Raw genomic sequence first — 16,453 nt, forward strand, 5'->3', positions numbered from 1 at the left:
ACGCTGCATTCTGCACAAGGCCAGATCACAAGGTTAAGCACTCCTAGTTCCTCTCATACCCAAGACACCAATGCACATTGTGGCCCTTGATTTCTTGACCCTGGGTCGCCCCACAGACAAGTATCAAAATATACTGGTTATGACCGATCTGTTCTCAAAGTTTGCATGGGCAGTCCCCGCACCAGACCAAATGGCTCTGACAACAGCCCATGCTCTATGGACACATGTAATCCAGCCATTTGGCTGTCCTGAAGTGTTTCACTCAGACCAAGGCCCTAACTTTGAGTCAAGATTAATTAAAGAACTGTGCCGAAAGAGCTGCACTACTCCCTACCATCCAATGGGGAATGGAGCCTGTGAGAGGCTCAACCAAACTCTTCTGAATCTCCTTGGCACACTGGAAGTGGAAAAACAGAACAGGTGGGTGGAGTATTTACCAGGGCTAGTCCAGGCATATAATACTGCTCATGGTTCCACAGGATATGCGCCAGCCTTCCTCATGTTTGGTCGCCACCTGAGGATTCCTGTAGATATGCTGACTGGAGCCATGCACTATGCCTATAAGAAAACATCTGACAGCCTACAAAGAGCAGCAGACAAAATAAAAGGCTTTATGATCGGACAGCACAAGAGGCTCCCCTCCTACCTGGTGAGCGAGTTTTGGTTCTGGACCAGAGGAGACTTTTCTTCAGTTCCAGCACCTGTAACAGATGCTTTGCAAATACTTGTCAAATTCCATATTTGATTCCCTAATTCAAATATTTTGCAGTTAGCTCCAGATGGCAGTGTACAGCTTTCATCTGACCCTTTGTGCCATCAACGTGGAATCAAAATAGGCATGATGTTTAACATAACAGCATTGGCCTCTAGTGTGACATATAGCATACGCGTTGGCAGGACTTGGCACTGTGCAACACGGATCTAATAAATTTGGGAGACTTGAAATTTGCAAGACCATGACAACAGCCATCCTTGAACCTCTTTCACTGTGCAACATAGGACCACTGTTTTAGAGACACAACTAAATATATCACCACGTGTCTTTCACACTGATCATCTTTAGTCTGGGATGGCCCAAAATCGCACAGTGTATACAGGGCTTAAATTGATCCACCACTTTGGTCCAGACCTGTTATATTATAAAAGGGGTAATTCTTGTACCTTTGCCGCCTTTTCATCAAGCACAAATTCAAAATTTTCCAGTACTGTGGTTTAGGACCAAATAGCTGCAAAACTAACATTCCCATCAGCCTTAGCTGCACTTTGTGTGTAGCTCTAATTAGCAAATGTGAGCATGCTGACATTCTTAACTCAGATGAACTTGGTAAACATTATACCTGCCAAACATCAGCTTGTTAATATCAACAGCATTGAGGCTAAAGCACATTGTAGAGTAAAGCCTCACAGAGCCTCTGGTATGGCTATAGGCTATCATCTCCCATGATCGTCTCATCTCCCATGAAAGTGCAATGTGTAATACTTATGAATAAATAAATAAATAAATAAATAAATAAATAAATAAATAACTGAATAAATAAAAATGTTACTGCACATTTTTACTATATTACTTTTTTGGGGGGGGGCAGTAAGGGTTGGCAGCCCGACCTGTTTCTTCTGAGAGGAAGAAACCTACAACAAGCTACAGATTGACCTACGGAGAAATACCCCCAGGGATTTCCGAGAGGGGAGGGCGGAAGAGAATCCCACCCGGACAGACAAAACAATCACGACACATGGCAACAGAAACACGACAACGACTATGGAATGCATATGCGGCAAGGTATGCAAGAACCGACATGGTCTGAGGATCCACCAGGCCAAGATGAAATATGTGCAGAAGGTGCAAGTGTCACAGCACTCAGGAACTACGCCTGGTGAGACGCAGAAGGAGCCAGGCCTGGAGTCACCCCACAGTGCCCGGAGCCTCCAGGTGACGCAAGCACCAGACTCACACAGAGCATCAGAACATCGTCAGGTGAAGTGGCCCCAAGCCAGCAAGGACAAGGAGTGGCTCTAGTTTGACGAGGATGCCGATTCCATCTTAGAAGCCACTGCCAAGGGTGAGGCTGATCGACGCCTCCAGTCAATGACCACCATCATCATCAGCCTAGCAGCTGAGAGATTCGGGCTGGAGGGGAAGCGAGCAGCGAAACTCGCCTACACCATGAACAACAGAGCAAGTAAGATCCACCAGCTCAGGCAAGAGCTAAAGAGCTTGAGGCTGCAGTTCAAGATGGCGAGTGAGGAGGAGAGGGCACCTTTTGCCGAGCTTCGTAGCATAATCCGCAAGAAGCTCACAACCTTGAGGAGAGCTGAGTGGCACAGGAGGAGGAGGGGGAGGGAGAGGGCCAGGAAGCGTGCTACCTTTCTAGCAAACCCATTTGGGTTCACAAAACAGCTGCTAGGGCAGAAGCGCAGTGGCCAACTTACCTGCTCCAAAGCTGAGATCAACCACCACCTCAGAGAAACCTTCAGCGATGATTTGAGGGAGCAAGACCTGGGCCACTGCAAGACCCTGATTCATCCACCTGCACCAGCTCTGGACTTCGATGGGAAGGAGCCTAACTGGAAGAAGGTCCAAGAGGTGGTCAAGAAGGCAAGAGCAAGCTCAGCCCCAGGGCCTAGTAGAGTACCTTATAAGGTATACAAGAACTGCCCAAGGCTACTCCACAGGCTCTGGAAGATCCTGAAGGTGATCTGGAGGAGGGGCAAGGTAGCTCATCAGTGGAGATTTGCAGTGGGGGTTTGGATCCCAAAGGAGGAAGAGTCACAGAACATCGATCAGTTCAGGACCATCTCGCTACTCAGTGTTGAGGGGAAAATCTTTTTCAGCATTGTTGTCACCGCCTGACAGACTACCTCCTGAGGAACTCGTACATCAACACCTCGGTCCAGAAAGGAGGAATCCCAAAGGTACCGGGGTGTCTGGAGCACACAGGTGTGGTCACCCAGCTGATCAAGGAAGCCCAGGAGAACAAGGGGGACCTGTCTGTACTGTGGCTGGACCTTGCAAATGCCTACGGGTCCATACCCCATAAGCTAGTTGAAGAGGCACTGAATCGGCATTACATCCCGAGCAAGGTCAGAAACCTCATCATCGACTACTATGCAAACTTCAGCCTGAGACTCTCCTCTGGGTCAACAACCTCAGAGTGGCACAAGCTGGAAAAAGGGATAATTACCGGTTGCACCATCTCGGTTACCCTTTTTGCGCTCGCCATGAACATGCTGGCAAAGTCTGCTGAGGTCCAGTGCAGGGGGCCCCTCACCAAGTCTAGAGTTCGACAGTCGCCTATCCAAGCCTTCATGGATGATCTGACGGTGATGACTACATCTGTCACGGGGTGCAGGTGGATCCTGAACGGCCTCGAGGAGCTGATCACCTGGGCTCGCATGAGCTTCAAGCCGGCAAAGTTGCGGTCACTTGTGCTGAAGAAAGGGAAGGTCATGGAAAAGTTCCGCTTCACACTTGGCAGTACTCAGATTCCATCAATCACCGAGAAACCAGTAAAGAGCTTGGGTAAAGTGTTTGACTGCAGTCTGAGGGACACAGCCTCCACACAAGCGACCACCCAAGAGCTGGAAACCTGGCTAGCTGCAGTGGAAAAGCCCAGCCTCCCTGGCAAGTTTAAGGCCTGGATATACCAACATGGCATTCTCCCACGGATTCTCTGGCCCCTCTTGGTCTACGAAGTCCCCTACTGCTACAGTGGAGGGCTTTGAGAGGAGGGTCAGCAGGTTCCTGCAGAGGTGGCTGGGACTACCTCGGAGCCTGAACAGCAACACTCTGAAGGAATGCCGAAGCAATGGGTGGCGAGCAAGGTGTGAGCCCATCGAGGTGGGATGCAGAGGGTTTGTGGGACAGTCCCTCTGTAGGGTCTATAAGATGCTGGGCATCACAGGGGCCAGTAGGAGAAGAGCCATTAAGTCAGCCACTGATGCAGCAGAGGTGGCATCAAGGTGGCTGTGGATCAGGAGAGGAGAGCCGTGGGTGGGGTAGAGCTACCTGGACACAAGTCGGGGCTTGATCAACCCTGGCTGGGTTGCTTGGGAGAGGGTGTCTGATTGTTGAAAGACCCAAAACACCCAATGACCCCATGTTATATCACTGAAGATGTGTCCAGGAGCACCAAGTTGGTGTATGTTAAAGCTTACTACATATATATATATATATGTACACACACCATATGAATGATAAACATATGACTTCTAGGCTGAGTCTACCATTAGAGGCACTATATTTGATTTCACGGAAAATCCAATTATAATAAAGTAGTAAATAGTAGTGGTAGTAAAATTGAATATTGGTTGTCATCAAGGCCAAAGGCAAAATTAGCAGTGTCCAATTTGGGGTAAACTACACAAACAAAAAGTATTCGCAAACTAGAGCAGATTTCAAGGAAAACCTGGAGTCATAATTTTCATAGATATTTCAAAATAATAATAGTAATTGAAATTTACTATATGGACCGGCCATATAGATTCAATGAAATGGCTGTCATTATGTGCCCTTTTGACCTTATATGCTTCAATAAACTTCTTCCATCAACTTCCTGTGTACAGCAGAAGTGGGAATGTGTTGCATTGTGTCTATGAACATCTACAACATTTAATCAAATATCTGAGCAATATTACAGTCTAATGTACAGTGAGGAAGACTGACAGTGGATAAAGACTTAACTTGATTTCATTACAGCCACCAGTAGCAACAGGAAGTGGAAAGAAATGGAACAAAAACAATGGTGGAAGTGATATAAAGAACAGTTTACACATCTGCTTGTCCAGTGATTTACAGAATCTTCCATTAAAATAGATAATCATCAAGGTTATCATCTGTCATAAAAATCTGAGAATTGTTAATGAAACTCCAGCACACAGAAAATGAATACAGATGAATGAACAAGAAACGGCACTGCATGCTGTTACTCTGATACAATCAATTCAGGGTGTTTACTGTCTGTGTTGTGTCCATGTTTCTCCTCTCCCTTGCAGCACGAGTGATTCTATTATTAGCTTTATGGAACTGGTATTCGAAGTTCAAAGCAATAGAGAAACATGCATAAATGTGACAACAGTTGTGTAGATGTAGTTTTCCAAGCATGTAATTTATTCTATGTTACATAAATACAAATAATATTCTCCTACTGCGGGCTTAAACCATTACATCACAGCTTAAGGCTGTATATTATTTTGTATGTATTCATGACAATTAGCTGGTAAGAGCATTCATCCAGTATTTATACTGTGTAATGAGTCAGAGCAGTGGCAGTCTGCATTGTGTTTACTACAGACTGCATTAACATCCTCAGAGTCAGCGGCTTTGACTGACAGCTCCACAGATGGATGACTGACCAGACTGAGACATGGACGCTTCTCTTGTTTGTTTGGCTCAGGAGGTAGAGTGGGTCTTTCACTAATTGGAAGATCAGTGGTTCGATCCCCGGCTCCTTCAGTCGGCATGTCAAATTATCCTTGGGCAAGTTACTGAACCCCAAATTGCTCCAGATGTGCTATCAGTGTGTGAGTGCTTTTAAAAACTGAGTGGCAGATGGCACCTTGTATGGGAGCCTCGGCCACCAATGGCTGAACGTGATTCCTTTGTGTAGTAAACCTATCTGTCACCTGCCAATCACACTCATGTTTTTCTCATGTCCAAGGCTGGGTTCATTCTGGTCTTCTCTCTATGATACACTCTCAAAAGCCCTCAATAAACCTGAGAGTCCTTGATGTTTATTTTTGGTGTTATTGTAGAATTTTTAAGTTTTTCTACAATATTATTGCTTTTGCTTCTCTTGTAGCCCGCAGGCATATTTCACTTCATTGGAAGGATCAAAAGCCTTCATCTTCTAATTCTTGGCTGAAAGATTTAATGTCCTTCGTATACATAGAAAATATAATGCACAGTATTAGGGGTGGCTCTAATAACAAACTTGGGATTCCATTTTCTCTTTTTAATGCCTCTGCACCAGCAACTCTATGGCTGGAGGCATTATATTTTCAGGTTATCCTTCCGTCCGCCTGCCTGTCCCATCCTTGTTAACTCAACAATGAAGTGATTAGTTTTTGGTGGCCAAAGGTCAAGGTTATTGTGACTTTAACTGCTTCATTCTCATGAATGCAATATCTCAAGAGTGCCTGGAGGGACTTTCTTCAAATTTGACACAGATGTCCACTTGGACTAAACAATAAACTGATTAGGATTTTTTTGGTAGAAGGTCAAAGGTCAAGGTCAGTGTGACCTCACAAAATATGTTTTCTGGCAATAACTCAAGAATTTATATGCCAATTATTACAAACTTTATACAAATGTCCAATAGGATAAAACAATGAAGTGATGACATTTTATATCCAAAAGGTCAAAGGTTAGCTTCACTGTGATATTATAATGTTCTGTATAAAACACTTTTGTGGCCATTATTCAACATCATATCTCAGGAACAGAAAGGGAAGAATTTGGTCACATACTGAATTGGTGACACTAATCTTGGGTGTCCACCTTCAAACTGTGCTGATTTTATAGATCCCCCGTGTTGTCGAGGGGTGACTGTGTGTGAAGCATCCATTCACAGACATAGATGTAAACTGTAAGAGAAACTTGACTGGTGCATGGAGGGGCGGTAATTCTAATTGTTAATTGTATTTCTTCTTTTGGTCTATATGTATATATATATATATATATATATATATATTTCAGATTTCAGATTTTCTTTATTGTCATTGCAACAAGTGCAACGAAAGGTAAGGTGCAGGCCATTCAGTGCAAAAAAACAAAGCAAATATATAAAAACTTTGTGAAAATAAAAACACAAAAAGACAAGATAAAATTACAATAAATAGGCACAGTCTAAAAAGCACAGATTGAAAAGGGTATGTACATAAGGTGCAGAGAGGCTGTAGTGTGTATATATACAGTGGATATAGCAGGATGAATATTGCACAGAGGTAGTGTCAGTTGTATCAGTATATTGCACATATTACAGACAAGAATTATTTAGGGCTCTTACAGCGGTTGGAAAAAAAGCTGTTTTTCAGTCTGTTTGTCCTGGTTTTGATGGCCCTGTACCGTCTGCCCGACGGCAGTAGCTCAAACAGGAAGTGGCCCGGGTGGTAGGAGTCCTTCAGGATGGTGTTGGCTCTCCTGAGGCAGTAAGAGCCATGAAGGTCCTCCAGTGTGGGCAGAGGGCACCCAATGACCTTCTCAGCCATTTTGGTGACCCTCTGGAGTTCTTTCCTGTTTGCCACTGAGCAGCTGGCAAACCACGTACAGAGGCAGTATGTGAGGATGCTCTCCATGGTGGAACGGTAGAAAGACACAAGCAGTCTCTGGCTGATGTTGTTCTTCCTGAGGATTCTCAGGAAGTGGAGTGTTTTTTGTGCTTTCTTTACCAGCTGTGTAGTGTTCTTATTCCAGGTCAGCTTCTCCTCGATGTGGACTCCCAGAAAGCAGAAGTCACTGACCCTTTCTACACAGGTCCCACCGATGAGAATGGGCTGAATGTCCGTTTTGTTATTTCTGAAATCAATGATGAGCTCCTTTGTTTTGGATGTGTTCAGGAGCAGGTTATTGTCTCTACACCACACAGTCAGCTGTTGCACCTCATCCCGGTAAGCGGACTCATCACCTCCTGTGATGCCTACCACTGTGGTATCGTCCGCATACTTAATGAAGGTGTTGCTGGTGTGGATGGGGGGTGCAGTCTGAAGTGTAGAGGGTGAAAAGCAGGGGGCTCAGCACACAGCCTTGAGGGGAACCGGTGCTGAGTGTGAGGGGTGCGGAGGTGTGGGGGTGTGGGGGCCAATCCTGACCCGCTGTGGGCGCTCTGTCAAAAAGTCCTTAATCCAGAGGCATGTGGAATGAGGTAGACCGAGGTTCAGCAGTTTCCCCACTAGACAGTGCGGAAGGATTGTATTGAATGCCGAACTAAAATCCACAAAGAGATGGCGGGCGTAGTTTCCTTGTTTCTCCAGGTGGGACAGCGCTGTGTGAAGCGCTGCGTTCACGGCATCCTCTGTTGATCTGTTTGCCTTGTAGGCAAACTGGTATGGGTCCGAGCTGGGGGTTATGAAGGTCATAATGTGACTCCTAACCAGTTTTTCAAGACACTTCATCACCACTGTGTTTATCATGTTATCATGTTTTGGTGGTTGGGGTTCATGCTGTCATAACAATATAAAACTGGGTGACATGAACTTAAAGATAGATGTATGTTGTGTAATGTTAAACTAAATTTACGTTTAGCCTTAGCCAGCAGTTTTAAATTTGACTCAGTGTCGCCCGCTCTGGCCCCAGGGATACATTTGACTATGGCCGCTGGTGTTGCTAACTTCACATTTCTCAAAATAGAGCTGCCAATAACCAGAGTTTTCTCCTCAGCGTGTGTGTCACTGAGTGGGGAAAAACGGTTAGAAACATGAACAGGCTGGTGGTGAACCTTGGACTTCGGCTTGGAACTACGCTTCTCCCGGACAGTTACTTAACTTATTACTCTACAAAGAGATTAATATTGTAAAGAAATGTATTACTTTCAAATAAGTAAATAGTAATATGTAATATATTACATTTGAGAGTAACAATGAGACATCACTGTCAACAAGTTAGTAGGATTTACCTCTTGGAGTCATGTCTATACAAAATGTCATGGCAATCCAGCCAGCGAAGAATGCTATCCTGAGAATCATACTGCTAGCATGGTTGAAAGAAAGAAAGAAAGAAAGAAAGAAAGAAAGAAAGAAAGAAAAATGTTTTACAATGAACACAGTGCTTCCATTCACTTATTTACACTGTTCAGGATTAATACAAGATAAGCAATATCCCCATGAACTCACAGTTATTCTAAATTTGACTTTCCTTCTGAGAGCACGCTGACAGCTTAATGTAGTGCACATGAATACCAAACTGTACAGTACATGGACGTGGTGTGTGCATTCCTCATCACAGGTCCTCCCTGAACATATGCCTCTCACATCTGCTGTAATATGGATTCCTAGCATTCCTTGACCAGATGAAATATGACACAATACATGGACTAAACATGTTTTATCATTATTGCCAGACTACAGCAGAGTAGAAGAATGGAGCTGAACTGATGGACTGGTTTTCCTACCACAACTTGACTCATTTGTCAGCCACCTTGATGGTGTTAGGAAGCTCTACCCAACAGTGAGAAAAAGGCTCGGCAGGAATCATTTTTCTTCATCCATGTCCACCTGGCTTCTATTTATTTGCAGAATGTTCAGGTTGCAGCCATTAATCATAGTTTCTGTTGAGTGGATGAAGTGTTAAGATTGCAAATATGTGCCAGCTGAAAGCATGGTCATCATTATCAGCCCCAAGAGAGAAGGAATCTCTGAAGGAGCCACATTGGAATCCAACAGCATCACCAGAGATCAGGAACCATACTTAGGTAGCAGAGCGCTAAAATATTTTTCACAGCTCCCCATGACATCTGTGGCAGAGAAGGCTGGGAATCACATCATTATAATGGGGAAAGCCTGCATTACATACATAAGGGAGTTTACAAAATAGAACTGAACTATAATGAGATAATGTGTGAGGAGCCCCTTTCATGATCTTACAAACTGTGATAAATTCTGTGCACAGTTTTAGAGCTTTTCTCATGTCTTTAAAGGCCTTTTTCGTCTTCCTAAAAGGCCTCTGTCAGCTTCAAAAAGACTCCTAAACCACAGAGGGGACTAACAATCAGCTAATGCAGCACTCTGCACACTAACACAGTGTACTTGGAATGAGAAATGATAAAGTAAAAGTCATGTTTCTTTAAAACCTGAACATGAACTACATATGTTTTTTTCCTGTTCCTTCTGTTGGTTTTACAAGGCAATTAATTTATTTTTTACAGTGACAGCAAGGGTGAGACATACCCTAGAATACATTGGGTCCCAATCAGGCAGATATCCTAGGCAGGTTTTGACATGCTTTAGACTTGAAATAGACTGGAAATAGTTTGTACCAGGCAGAGGCCTGACATAGTGTTGTGGTCAGTGAGTCAACAGATAGTTTATTTCATTGAGCTGACAGTTCCCTTGGAAGACTCAGTGGAAGAAGCCTATGAAAGAAAAAAGCTTAGGTATGCAGACTTAGGAGCAGAAGCTGAGCAGTGAGGATGGAAAACTAGGATTTGTCCAGTGGAAGTGGGGTGTAGGGGATTCATAGCAAGATCAATTGTCTCGCTCCTGGGGGAACTCGGAGTGTGGGGACAGAGTTTGAGGAAGACAGTGAAGGAAATGTCAGATGAAACAGCTAGATCTTAGTCAGTGGATTTGGATGAGGAGGAATAATGTCAGTTGAGGGCCAGCAGGGGGACCCACTAGGCAGGGTACATAACTCCTTGAGTTCAGGTGGAGAGATCCACCAATCAATCCTCCCAGGAGAAAATCTCTTTTGTTTGAGACCATGCTGCAAGGTGAGTGTGTTTGCTGATCCTGTGAGTTAGTCTTTTCTATCTCCCTTAACTTTAACCTGTGTTTGTTGAAGGTGGCAGTGCTGTTTGGGTTGAGAAAGCCTGTGAGTTTATTTTCTCTATCTCCTTTAACTTTAGCTTATATTGGAGTTATGATATGTAGCGTGTGAAATAGAGTATGGTGAATGTGCTAGGAGAGGTAGTATCGGCACGGCCACTACGTAGAGCTCGCATAAACGGGGCCTGGGTTTGTTGAAGGTGACAGTGCTGTTTGGGCTGAGAAAGCCATGTGTAATGTAAGGTAAAGGAGGTTGTTGGGTTGGTGCGGGGAGCAGTGAGACCTGGCATTAGGGGAGTGTCTCTGGGACGCCAGAGATCACTGTCTAGCTTCCTGGAGGTGTCGTGGGACCAACTAAACGAAACACTGGTGAAAGGAAGTTCCCACCTGATGACCCGAAAGACATGTTAGTTATCACTGCTCATTCGTCTGTATAGTTAAGCCTTGCCATAATAGCTTATTAAAGGGCTTAGGAGGTTATTCACTGAGCGCTGATCTGCTATGTAGAGCACAAAATTCTTATTTATTTGAATGTATTCAAGTACATTAAGAGATGTTTGCATAACTCCCAAAATGAACATTGGTTTCAAAAGTTAAACAACACACACATAAAGTGCACCCTCACTACATAATATTAAAAAATCTAACATTTGGTAGGAATTGTAACAGTAAGGTAGCTTATTATATCCTCACCTAAACTAGTCTATTCACACTGTTTTTGAGGTAGCAGTATGTAACAAACATAATAAACATGAAAAATAGAATAAAAATAAATGGAACAACAACAGCTGCTGCTGATGCACTCACATAGGATCCCCTCACTGTCTGTCTGTCACCATACTCTTTCGAGTGCTTTCTTTTGAGGTGGTTAAAAAGGTTCCGACATGTGGTCCTTATCTTTGAAAACTTTGCAAATAACTGTGGTTTGCACTGTGTTCTAATGTAGGTAATGTTCAGTTTGGCCGGGAAGGCCTGGGGCTTGGCTCAGGCAAACCGGTATGGTATAAAGCAGGTCCCAAAGATAAAAGAAAGCTGGCTGTGGAACAGATACATAACAGGAGGAGATATTAAGGGGTGCAAAGGTAGTGGCCCAGACTAAGCAGGGACAGTGGTTGAATTGGGAAAGTGTAGAGAAGAGGAAGCTCAGATGGAGGGACCTGTGGAATATGGAGGAGAATCATTTTAGATTCCTGGTAGGGGCTACATACGATGTGTTACCAACCCCCCAGAACCTAAAACTGTGGGGAAATGAGGACCCATCATGCCCATTGTGTACAGGTACCGCAACCTTAAATTGATAGTGAACATGAAGTTGTGTGAAACACTGACCATCTGTAGCTCTGATGTGACAGTGTCACTATTGTCAACCAGCCTCCTGCTCTGAGAAATCACCTGTAGCTTACCGGAGAAAAAGTAGTTCTGAAGATATAAGGGGAACATGTAACCAAAAGGTTTTAAGCTACAAAAAAGTATGCATGTGTTTTGTTAGACTATTTCAATAATTTTAAAACATCCCCGCATTATGTCAGACCTTGCTATCAATTAGGACTATTTTCTGGCCAGTATCACTCCGCCGTGCAGGCCCGCAAGACAGCACGTGAACAGAAATCAATTAGACAGTTCATCACCACGCCATGCAGGTGCGCAGAATAGCAATGGCTAACGGAAACTTCATCGGCTGTTTCCAGCAGAGAACCAGTAGGCTATTATTTGTGAGGAAAAAGATGTACTAGCCCTATATATACCTGCTACTACCTGCGCAAACACCAGCTCAGGCTCACAACACACCCTCGTCAGTTGCTGTAGGTAAACAGAGGAATACCAAAATGGTGCAAACTTGTGATTTCCCCAGCTGTGGGGGCTGCCGGCTCCCAATTCCATCGGTTTCCTGTTACAGATGTAACCCACAGGCAACGTACACATCTAATATTGTTACATCGCACCACCCCAAGAGCAGGGTTGCTGGAAAACAGACAGGTGAGGCACTAGGTTAGGCAGGCGGGGATCACAGGAGGAAAACGGACCTGAGGTAGGCGTGTCGCCAGACACTTTTCACTGGAGCCTCAGTAAACATGCACTGTGTCCCTGTAAAAATTCCCAATCAAATTTCATAAATAAGCCTATTTTTTTTCATTACTGAATATCCGTATTCATTACTGAATATCCTTAGGGCTACGCTATGACTGATGTGTCAAGGAAGAATAGCATGGGCACAATTTCTTCCTACTTCAACCACGCAGTAGGGCTGGCGCCGCATATCAAAGAGTGGAGAGGTTGCACTTGCAGGCATTGGGTGCGTCTGTGCATATTCAGTGAATGAACGCGCATGAAGCCTAGCACGCGTCCATGCGAAATTGGAGTTGGAAGGCAAGCTGCTGCGGCCACTACACTAATACCACTACACATTGATAGATCATCATGGACATAAGGAGATTCTTTTTGCAAAACAGAGGAGGCAGTGACAGGGAAGCAGCAAGGAGAGATGAGAATGAGGTGGAGGGAAGTAAAATCTGGTTAAAAGTCTAGTGGTTCAAACTTTTTGTCTGTTGTGTTGACGCCAAAAATATGAGTCTTGCAAATTGCAACCCCAAATTAAACTGGTTTAGATTCACTTTAGATAACGTTCAGAAATGCCATTTTATCGGCAGAGGGAAAGACACCTAGCATAATCCTACTGTCCATTAAAGCTGTCATGTGTTTGCTTGTTAACTATATCTTAGGCATTGAAACAGGACAACCTCCTTGTGATATTTTTAAAGACTGTGAATTAGGCTATACAAGCCTGAATGCATGCAGAGAGTATACTGTTTTTATGTTGCTGGAACAGAGAATGAGGAGCAAAGTGCTGGCGGAGGAGGAGGAGGAGGATGAGGAGGAGGAGGACAAGGAGGAGGAGAAGGAGGAGGGAGTTTACTGGATGAACAGTCAAGTCAGAGGGAGGAAGTAGAGAGAGAGAGGCGAGAGACAGGCAAAAGACATGAGAAACCACCACTCCATGGAGATCACACTGAGGGAACAGATTCCACAGAAACAGATAGGCCTGTAGAGGAAGGCACTGGTCAGGGGGCAAGATGCAAAACTGTTCAAAATCTGGTTGGGGATGCCTCTGATTTGGGGCAGAAATAAGATGGTCTGAATCAAATAAAATTGCCTCAATATCCCCAGCAAAGGTTTGGATTGAAAAAACAATCCTTCAGTGCCACCTGGTTTGCTGAATTTCCATGGTTGGAATATTCTGTGTCTAGAGATGCAGCTTTCTGTTTTTCATGCAGAATGTTTGGAAAAAAAAAGTGAGACATGATAATTTTGTCAGCACTGGTATGTCTAATTGGAGAAAGACGCTGGATCAGAGAGCATGAGAAAACACCTGCCCAAAGAGCAAGCATGATAGGTAGTATAGCATTAAATCTTGTGCTTCTCATGGTAATGTAGCTTTAGGCCCTGTGTCCACATAGTGCCTTTTTCTGGGCGCCAGAAGAAGGCCAGCGTCTTTTTTCAATTGTTCCCAATGAGGAGGGAGTGTCCCTCAGCCGCCCTGCCGGCTGAGGGACTGTTTGCGCTTTTACGCACGGGTTGGTGGTGAAGTGGCGCACATGACTCATGCTACGGACGGATGGACGGACGGACTGACAGACAGCCACGTATCTAAAACAGGTAATACATCTGGCTACATCTTTCCCACAATAAAGATCCGTGATCACCTACACCCGTGTACGTAAAAGCGCACATAATTCCGTGTCCTCTCACTGTGGATGCTGTGATTTGATGGCCCGGTACTCATTGTAGCCCACTCTTATAAGACCCAATAATAATAATAATAATAAGCTACTGTGGACCTATATGCCATGCCTTTTAATGAAATTACCAGAGGAGTTCGCTGCTTTGCGATGCTGCAAAACTGCGCGGCTACAGGAATTGTCAATATATTGTTGTCATAGAAATGAAAACCCTCGTGAGCGTTTTTTTTTTTTTGGGCGCACAGATGCTTCATCCCAGCGCTCTGCAGCGCCCTTCCAGCGCCTTTCTGCCAGAAAAGGCGTTATGTGGACATAGGCCCTAACACACTCAGCACATGAGGCTGAAATAAGAGAGAGATGTAAGTACTTGACACACATTGCTGCCACCACAACATTTTTTGCAAAACAGAGTATTCCATTCCGTGGCCATAATGAGGGAATGTCCAGCAATAATAAAGGAAATTTTCTTGAATGTATGAACCTTTTAAAGGAGTTTGATCCCTTCCTGCAGTCTTACTCAGCCCCCTCACACAGCACATATTTATCACCTTCATCTCAAATGAGATGATTGAGTGCTGTGCTGAGGGAGTATCAGCGACTATTGCAAGCGAAATCAAACGTGTTGGAGTGTTTGCAATCATGGCCGATGAAGCCAGGGATGGCAACACTGAACAGTTAGCCATATGTGTCCGCTATGTGAATGAGGGTAAGATTAAGGAGTGTTTGCTGGCCCTGAGGGAGAATTTGATGCAGAAAGCATAACTTTAGCAATGGAAAATCAGTTGTCACTCAGTGGCATCAAAGATGTTATGTGTGTTGCACGGTCTTATGATGGGGCACCTGTAATGAGCAGTGTTGTTGGAGGTGTGCAGTAGAGGCTGACATTTTTTCGGGAGTCCCGCGGGTCACGTGATTCCCATGAGATTCCCACGGGATGGGAATCAGTTTCACTATTGGATCACGTGATTGGTACAGGATGGGAAAAAAAGTCAAGGGGAGCGGGCGGGACTGGGAATCATAATAACAATAGTCAAGTTTTATATACAAAAATGCAGTTCCACAATGAATAAATGCTATTTCCTTATTTTTAATATAAAGCTGGTCGATCTGTTGTCTTGTTTTATTCATTTTTATTCTCTCCTGTCAGGTGGATGGCTGCAACCAACCAGCAACCAGCCACCTGACCAACGCATGACGTATACGGATGTTGACGCACGGTGTAACAACCCTCTAAAATGGAGTCAGAGGAGGTAGGGAAAGCAGCATTACAGATTAAAGTCAAGAAAAATGATCCGCGCATCACACTGACGGAGCTTTCGGACAAGTCTGAAGTCCTGAAGAAATTTTTAAGAGTCGAGACTGACGGTGTTAAGTCTTCCTACGCAGCTTGTAAGACATGTAAATTACTAGTAAAATATACTCAGGGAGTCACTCAGGGACGAGTGACCTTCAGAGGCACAACTGTAAACCTGGCGGCGAAAGGCAGCCCACAATCACCTCTTTTGTGCGGCGTAAAGTGCCAGCAGCGGTGAAGACTCGACTAACGAACACTATTGTTCGGATGTGCAGCCAGGATTTAAGACCCTTTGCTTTTGTAGAGGGACAAGGCTTCGCCAGTGTTGCTCAGGAGCTACTTAACATTGGCGCTCAGTATGGAAGCAGTGTCGACGTTGGAGATGTTCTGCCAAGTGCACAGACAGTTTCTCGCCATGTTGAAGATGAGTATGAAAAGGCAAAGAAACATGTTAAAGAGGAGCTCCAGCAGGTAGGCCTCTGAGTACTTACACTGGCTTGACCTACTATAGCTAAATGTAGAACATATTACACAATATTTATCACTATCTTTCGTGTCTGCATTTAACTAAAACATAAGTTTTCCTAACAGCTTTTTTTTTTATTCTTCTTTAAAAAAAATTGCTTCATCTGTCCATCCATTGTAAGATTGTGTGAGGCTTCAAATAACAATTAACATAATACTCAATATTCCTTTAGTGCCCAGACTGCGCTGTAACCACTGACCTTTGGGCAGAAGAGAGGACAAACACACACTACATCACAATTACAGTCCATTACCTTCTTGATTGGACAATGGTGAACCAGGTCCTGGCCCCAGGGGAGATTCTGGGTGTCAAAACCCATGACAACATCAGAAGGACCGTGGAGTCAATCCTTCAGGGAACATTATGTCTCTCCTGCTGTGCTATGTATGATGTATGCATACAGTATACATACTTGTTACA

General features: G+C 44.3%; 1 pseudogene; it reads left to right on the forward strand.

Annotated features, from left to right (window-relative positions):
* Positions 1-1,771: 1,771 nt before the first annotated feature.
* Positions 1,772-4,000, forward strand: LOC125901431 (uncharacterized; annotated as a pseudogene).
* The last annotated feature ends 12,453 nt before the right edge of the window (positions 4,001-16,453 follow it).

The sequence above is a fragment of the Epinephelus fuscoguttatus genome, linkage group LG14 (genome assembly GCF_011397635.1).
Source record: "Epinephelus fuscoguttatus linkage group LG14, E.fuscoguttatus.final_Chr_v1".
Lineage (NCBI taxonomy): Eukaryota > Metazoa > Chordata > Actinopteri > Perciformes > Serranidae > Epinephelus > Epinephelus fuscoguttatus.